We start from the raw sequence: 7,857 nt of genomic DNA on the forward strand, positions 1-7,857 counted from the left end.
AATATGACCGACTTGAACATCTTTCTCACTGCCTTGGCATCATGAAAGGGGCTAGCTATGGCTTCCACCCACGTAGAAACGTAGTCAACAACACCAAGGATGTATTTATTTCCAAAAGATGAAGGAAAATGACCCATAAAGTTGATTTCCCAAACATCAAAAACTTCGACTTCTTGAATGAAGTTTTGTGGCACCACATGTCGTTTGATGATGTTCCCTTGTCTTTGGTAAACATCACACTTTGAAATGAATGTATAGGCGTCCTTTAAAATGGTAGGCCACCAACAACTAACTTGTAGGACCTTAGCAATAGTCTTATCAGTAGCAAAATGTCCGTTGTCGTTAGTTGCATGACAGTGAAAGAGGATGAATGGAACTTCTTCTTCCGGGATGCATCTTTGGAACAAACTATCTGAACATTTCTTATAAAAATATGGTTGATAACACTTGATTTTAACCATATTTATGGATCACTTTTAATATCTTATGCAGGTGCTTTCACTCAGTTTCAAAAGTTTTTAAGCGATTTCCATGTTTTATAATCTCAAAAGAGTTATCAGGATATTTTAACAGAAGGAATGCACTTGGGAGCAAAAATGATAACTTTGGATAAATTCAGACCGTCGGAAGTTTGGTAACAAACGGAGGCCTTCCCACCGTCCGAGCATCACTAAATTTTGACACAAGATAGAAGAGACAACCAGCTTTCCAATACAAGTGGAATCAAAACAATCCAACGTTTTAATCTCCAGATATGGTTGATTCACTGAAGGCAAATTATCGCAGTTAGAAGCTCACCCGCGGCCAAAACGTCATCTGCCAGGGGTGCAAAATTTTAGACTGCGGGAAGCTCAATTCCGAGCCTCAGAAGCCCATTTTAAATCCCAAGTCACTCCCGTCATTATTCCTGCAAGCCGTAGGCGTTCCAGAGTACTCAAGACACTAAATAAACCCCTTTTAAGTCGTTTAGAAGGGTGTCCCTCGTTTTCACCAAGAACCCTAGAGAGAGAACCTAGAGAGAGAGACTCACCGCGAAGATCACCGAGAGGGGCACCATCGGCCCTCCTTCTTCAATCTGTTCTTTGTTTCTAACATTTGTCTAATTCAATCCTCTGCTATTCTAAATACTTTTGTGGTGTTGAACTCAGCTATGTCTGAGTAATTTCCCAGTTGGGTTTTTAAGAGATTTTTCAATGGGAATTTCATGTCTTGATCATATGCTCAGTTTGATTTAGGGTTCATAATCTTCTAGGAGTCCTTCGTTCATTCTTGTTACTTATGCTGTTCTGTGCTAACCGCTTAGAAATTGATCTCAGTAATTGGAGCTACGAGAGTGTTGTTATCGAATTACCAAACCCAGAAGTGATCGAGCGGAAATCGGCTATAGGAGACGAAAGCTACATATAGAGAATCGCGAGCGTGGATGAATTCTGTTTTTAATGCATGATCTTATTTGCATCATGAGAGCGAGAGTTAATTGCTGTGTTGAGTGATTAGATGATTAGGGTGACGAGAGTTGGCTAATCTTACATGTGTCTATTCGAGTTCGGGATCCTCATTAGATGATTACCTTTATCAATTTGTTTGTCTTTTGATCAATTCATGAACCCCTGCGAAAACCCTTTAGACCAAGCGATTTGTTCCTATTGTTTTACAACCTTCTTTATTTCGATTTGCACTTAGATTTAGTAACACCAAAACCAAAAACCCCCATTTGCTTGTTCTACTAGTCTTAAGTCTTGATTGATTCGTACTGAAAGCTCATATTCTCCGTGGTTCGACCCCTAAGTACTACAACGCACATATGTGGACTTGCAGATATTTAGGGTTACAAATTTAAAACGTGAAGCTAGAAGTAACCCTTGATTCTCTTAGCACCAAATTTTTGGCGCCGTTGCCGGGGATTTTGATTTCTTTCGTTGCGAATCTTTGCTTAATTCGGTGCAACTCTTTCTAGTTTTTATTTTTCTTTGATTTTTCAGGTACTTTTTCAATGAGGGGTCAAGAGCATATCCTTGATCCTCACGCTGAAGAGGACCCTTTTTCAGATGGTGATCCATCTCATGATGAGCTTAATGACCCAATTGATGATGGTAATGAATCGATTGGAGAACCAGAGTATGCCAGGAAGGGAGAACAGCTGATTGGAGAATGTGATACACACAAACTTTTTGCAGATAGGCGAGCAATTTGACCACCTTTGCCTAAGGATGGCGACTGATGTGTGCTGTCGTGAGGTATGTCTAGTTTTACCCTAAATGAAATCAATAGCCGCAAGTGCACAGCTGATCGATTGTAGTACTTAGGGATCGTATCCACAGGGAAAGAGGATCATTCCTGCAAAAGCATTCGAAAGAAATATAAAGTAAGGAAGTCTAAAACCAGGCGATTTTTGTAAGGGTTTTGGTGGTGTCTTTCAAAACGTAAAAACTAATCTTAACGAGAAAGCACGAGAGTTAAAATGACCGAAAAACTAAACTTAATGAAATCAACTAAAAACGCCTAACCTAATTGATTAAATGAAAATCGATTAAGAGAATGAAAATGATGAACTAAAGCTTGAAGTAAAATCTATGTAAATCTATAGAAAAGAAGGCACTGGGTTTCAGGGAAGTTTTCTCTAGGGTATGACAATTCAAAACATTGCTAGAGAGTAAATTTGAATAGATCTTAGCTTAAACTTTTCGAACTAGTGTCACGGACGTATGAATACGCCACTGTCGTGATCATAGACAACTATCTCTCTCAACCCTGACCAGTAGGTTTCCACTCTGGCCCTGGAAGAGAAAAGATGCATTATGTTTAAGACTCGTCAGCATTCACAAATCGCCCATATGTAGGTTTTCACTCCTATGTTTGTTTTGCTCTCCCAAACTAGATCTGACACCAGATGAACACTTTCGGGTCACCAAGCATCTGGATCAGATTGTAGTTCATGCATTAAACCCTAAACTCTCATGCAGTAAAAGTAATTTCAGAAGTAAAAGTTCTAAAATTTGGCTTCAATAGCTCATGGAATCTTCATCGAACATATATATCTCCATCGAAAATCTCTTAGATCCAACAATAAAACTACTCAGACATGATGAATGAAATCAAAAACATAGTATTAAAAAGTATAGCAATAATCGAAATTGAAAAAGAAAGAACATGGGTTCAAGAAACAAATCTCTCTCTCCTTAAAAGCTAAAACATAAAAAGTATTCTAAAACAATAAGAGTATATGAGGTGATACGAATTAGGGTTCCTAAAACATGTATTTATAGTGCTCAAGACATCTCTGGGCGTCACTTAATGTTTCTCCAAATGAGGGAATCATTTTGGGCTTCAGAAATGGGCCTTCTAGTTCAGAGTTGGCTGGCCACGGTCGGGAAGTGCGTGGCCGCGGGGAATGGATGATTGGCCGCGGTAGGGTAGCCTCTGACCGTGGTGAAACGGCTGTTGGCCGCGGGTGGAAATGTTTGTCGGCTGGTTTACGGGACATCTTGCTCTTCGCGTATCTTTTGGTTAAACCGTTGGATTGCCAAACTGTAAAGTGTGCTGGAAAGCTGATAGTTCCATCTTTTTGATCTCCAAATTTTAGCTGGATGAGACAGGGAGAAGGCCTTCAATCGGGGGTGAACTTCTGGTGGTTTGACTCTGAGCTAAAAATCTGGTCTTTTATCCATTTTGTTAAGCTTTTCCCTAAGTTTCCTGAAAAGAGTCTTGGAACTACAAATACTAGAAAAATGTAATAAAAGTACTTGAAAGCAATAAAAAACATAGAAAAAGTATTTCAAAACAATCCATAAAAGTGGTCAAAATACGGAGTTATCAGCGACTCTAAAGCTAAGGTACATTACATTAGCTATCTCAAAAAGTATAACGGTTTTTCTACTAAACATCAAATAGATCATATTGAAAATTTCGAAGAGCTGTGTTCAACCATAATGAAAAATACCGATTACCATATGTGTGTCCTTTTTCCACTCTCTCTAACTGGTAGAGCTAGCAAATGGCTTAAAACTTTGCCACCTACGTCCTTAAAGACATGGAAAGAGTGTAGAGAGGCTTTCCTAAGTCACTTTTACACCAGAGATCGTTCCAATCTCTTAAGGGACAAGAACCAAAAATTCCAGCAGGAGGACACAAAAGACATCTATGACGCCTGGGAAAGATTCAGAGATTACCAAAGACATTGTCCACACCATGGTTTCTCCGGGGAGCGCCTGATGGCCATCTTCTACCATGGAGTTAATGAAGATCTGAAATTTTCTTTTGATACCTCTAGCAATGGAGACTTTTCCACTAGAACTGTAGATGAGGCTCACGCCTATATCACTAATCTAGCTGGGAGTATCAGAAATAGGAGACTTCTAACCCAACCTATATGTCCTAAGGTTGAGGAAAAATAATCATCTGTTAGTAAAGAATACCTAGATCAGATTAGGGAAGACATCCAGAAGATTCTTAGTGTGATTGGTCCTATTCATAACTCTGATGAGGGAAACAAACATAGCAAGCCCTACATTGAGAAGATGAACAACTTTGAGGTGGAGAGGAACTTCCAAAATCAGGAGATGATGCAAACCGCTGATGTTTACCAGATTGAATAGGCTGAGCAGAATCAACTCCACCAGGGGTGGGAGCCTCTCATCCGCGGCAAAAACTAGCATCCACCGCGGGTGGGAAGCTTTTGGCCGCGGCCAAGTTGAGTTTCACCGCGGGTCAGAGCACTTCACCCCCGGCCAGCCTAGTTTTCAACCTCCTTTCCAACTCCCTTTCAAGCAAACCCAATCTGATCAATCCAATCCCACAATACCTCATTATTATCCTTTCTCCAAGATTCAAGAGCTTGAAAAAGAGGTTAATAGACTCAAAAAGGAGATAGCGACTCAATCAAAGAGACATGAGGATTCTATAAATAAGTTCTCCACACTTTTTCTTCTTCAGATCAGTGATGAATCAAAGGAGACGGACTCCTCCGTTAATGATCTTGATGAACCTTTTTCTGAAAGAATAAATGAAATGGAGACCTCTGATCACTTAAAAGCAATTACCCTCAGGAGTGGTTTAGCTTACAAGGGGCCAGAGTATCCAAAAGATTTCGAAGAAAGAGAAAAAGGAGAAATTTTGGCTAATAAAGAAGGAAATGCAGTAGTCGGGTAAGAGGGAGAAAAGGAAAAGGAAGCCACTCCTCAAGAAATTGCTGAAGAAGAACCTATGCCGCCTCCTCTTACTCGTGTGTACAAGCCCAAACCACCATACCCACGAGCTCTGAAAGGACCAAAGAAGGAGAAAGAAAGAGCTAAGGTGAAAGAGATAATCGAGCAGTTAAATGTGAGATTACCTTTCATTGAAGCTTGTGCAATGATACCTGCTCTTAGGAAATACATGAAGAGCATTCTAACAAACTCTTTAGCATTAGAAGAAGGCGTTATGATGATAACTCATGAATGTAGTTCCATCTTACAAAACCATGTGCCCCAGAAGAAAGAAGATTCGGGAAGTTTTGTACACTCTTGCACAATCAGGAATATGACTTTTGAACGTTGGCTATGTGATTTGGGATCAAGCATCAACATGATGCCTCTCTCAGTTGCAAAACGTTTAGGATATCATACTTTCCAGCCCACAAAAATCTCGCTGATTCTTGCCGATCTATCAGTCAGACGACCAAAAGGACTCTTGGTTGATGTATTAGTCATGATTGGAGAAAACTGTATTCCGACTGTTTTTGTAGTGCTTGAATTAGAAAGATAACCAAAGGATCGTCTGATACTTGGTAGACCTATACTATCAACTGCAGGAGCAATAATCAATGTTCAGGAAGGAAAGATAGACCTCCATCTACGGAGTCGGATTATGCTGTTTGATATGAACAAAAGTCTTGAGAAACCCACTTTAGATGGCGGAATTTGTTGGGTTGACGAGCTTGATGAAATTTCTGAAGAAGTTTATGAAGAAATCCTTCTTGACGACCCTTTAAAAATCATCCTCACCACCACAAATGATGATCGCGACCTGCTTGAAGAAGTTTCGAAAGGGTGTGCGCAAATGCTTGATAAAGCTGAGGATTATGCGAAACTTGTGAACTATCTCGACCTGAATGAGGAAACACACATCCCTACCCCTCCAAAAGATACATTGGCAGCTGTAAACGACCCATAAAGCGAGCTAAAAGCTCCAAAAGTCGAGCTTAAACCTCTTCCTGATGGGCTCAAGTATGCTTTTCTTGGACCAAACTCAACTTACCCTGTCATCATAAATTCTGGCTTAAGTAGAGCTGAAACTACTAAGCTGTTAAATGAGTTAAGGAAGTATAGGAAAGCCATAGGTTATTCTCTTGATGACATACAAGGAATCTCCCCAGACCTCTGTATGCATAAGATAACTCTTGAGGACAATGCCAAGAATTCAATTGAAAGCCAAAGGAGGTTGAATCCAAACCTTATGGAAGTTGTAAAGAAGGAGATCATGAAACTTTTGGAAGCAGGAATCATATTCCCTATCTCGGACAGCACTTGGGTTAGTCCGGTGCATGTTGTCCCGAAGAAAGGAGGAGTGACTGTTATCAAAAATGACAATGATGAAATGATTGCTACAAGAAGAGTGACAGGACATCGAATGTGCATCGATTACCGAAAACTGAATGCAGTAACTCGGAAATATCATTTTCCTTTACCCTTCATTTACTATATGCTAGAAAGATTGGCAAATAATGAATATTACCGCTTTCTAGATGGTTATTCCGGATTTTTCCAAATTCCAGTTAGACCGGAAAATCAAGAAAAGACGACATTCACCTGTCCATATGAAACTTTTGCCTATCGGCGAATACCTTTCAGATTGTGGAATGCACCTGCAACCATTCAGCGATGCATGATGTCTATTTTCACTGATTTCATCGAAGATTTCAAGGAAGTCTTCATTGATGATTTTTCCATCTATGGATCCTCTTTCGAAAAATCCTTGGCAAACTTCGGAAAAGTTTTGCAGCACTGTGAAGACAAGCATCTTGTCCTGAACTGGGAAAAATGTCACTTCATGGTCCGCGAAGGAATTGTGCTTGGACATAAAATATCTGGAAAATGTATTGAAGTTGATAAAGCAAAAATTGAAGTCATGACTAGCCTACAACCTCCAACTAATGTGAAGGGAATCCGAAGTTTCCTTGGGCATGCTAGACCTCTCACACCTCTGCTCTGCAAGGAAACAAACTTCGAATTCAATGATGAGTGCTTGGCAGCATTTCATAAGATCAAAAACGTCCTTGTTTCCGCTCCAGTTGTGCAACCACCTGATTCGGAACAACCATTTGAAATCATGTGTGATGCAAGTGATTTTTCTGTTGGAGCTGTACTTGGTCAGCGGAAAGAAAAGAAACTACACGCAATCTACTATGGGAGAAGAACTCTGGATGAAGCTCAATGTAATTACCCGACTACGGAGAAGGAGCTTTTAGCCGTCGTTTTTTCATTTGAGAAGTTTCGATCTTATCTCGTAGGATCTAAGGTTATCATCCATACCGACCATGCTGCAATCAAGTATCTCATGTCTAAGAAAGACGCCAAACCGAGGCTGATCAGATGGATATTCCTGCTGTAAAAGTTTAATATTGAAATCCGAGATCGGAAAGGAGCAGATAATGGAGTAGCATATCACCTTTCTAGAATTCGAGTAGAAGAGAAACTCCCTTTGAATGATAGTTTGCCAGAAGAAAATGTTTACGTCATGGAGACTATACCTATTACCGTGCAAGAAAAGCCATCCCAACCTCCTATACGGCGGTCAGATGCTTTTGACACCAAACCTCCACAATTCTTTGGCTATAAAAAGAAGAAAATCTTAGAGGAAATTCGACATTATTTCTGGGAT

At 40.1% G+C, this 7,857-nt stretch overlaps 1 pseudogene; it reads right to left on the minus strand.

The window, feature by feature from the left end:
• Window positions 1–4,101: 4,101 nt before the first annotated feature.
• On the minus strand, window positions 4,102–4,195 carry LOC112083758 (annotated as a pseudogene).
• Between the last annotated feature and the right edge of the window lie 3,662 nt (window positions 4,196–7,857).

This window comes from Eutrema salsugineum, unplaced genomic scaffold (genome assembly GCF_000478725.1).
Source record: "Eutrema salsugineum unplaced genomic scaffold, Eutsalg1_0 scaffold_6, whole genome shotgun sequence".
Lineage (NCBI taxonomy): Eukaryota > Viridiplantae > Streptophyta > Magnoliopsida > Brassicales > Brassicaceae > Eutrema > Eutrema salsugineum.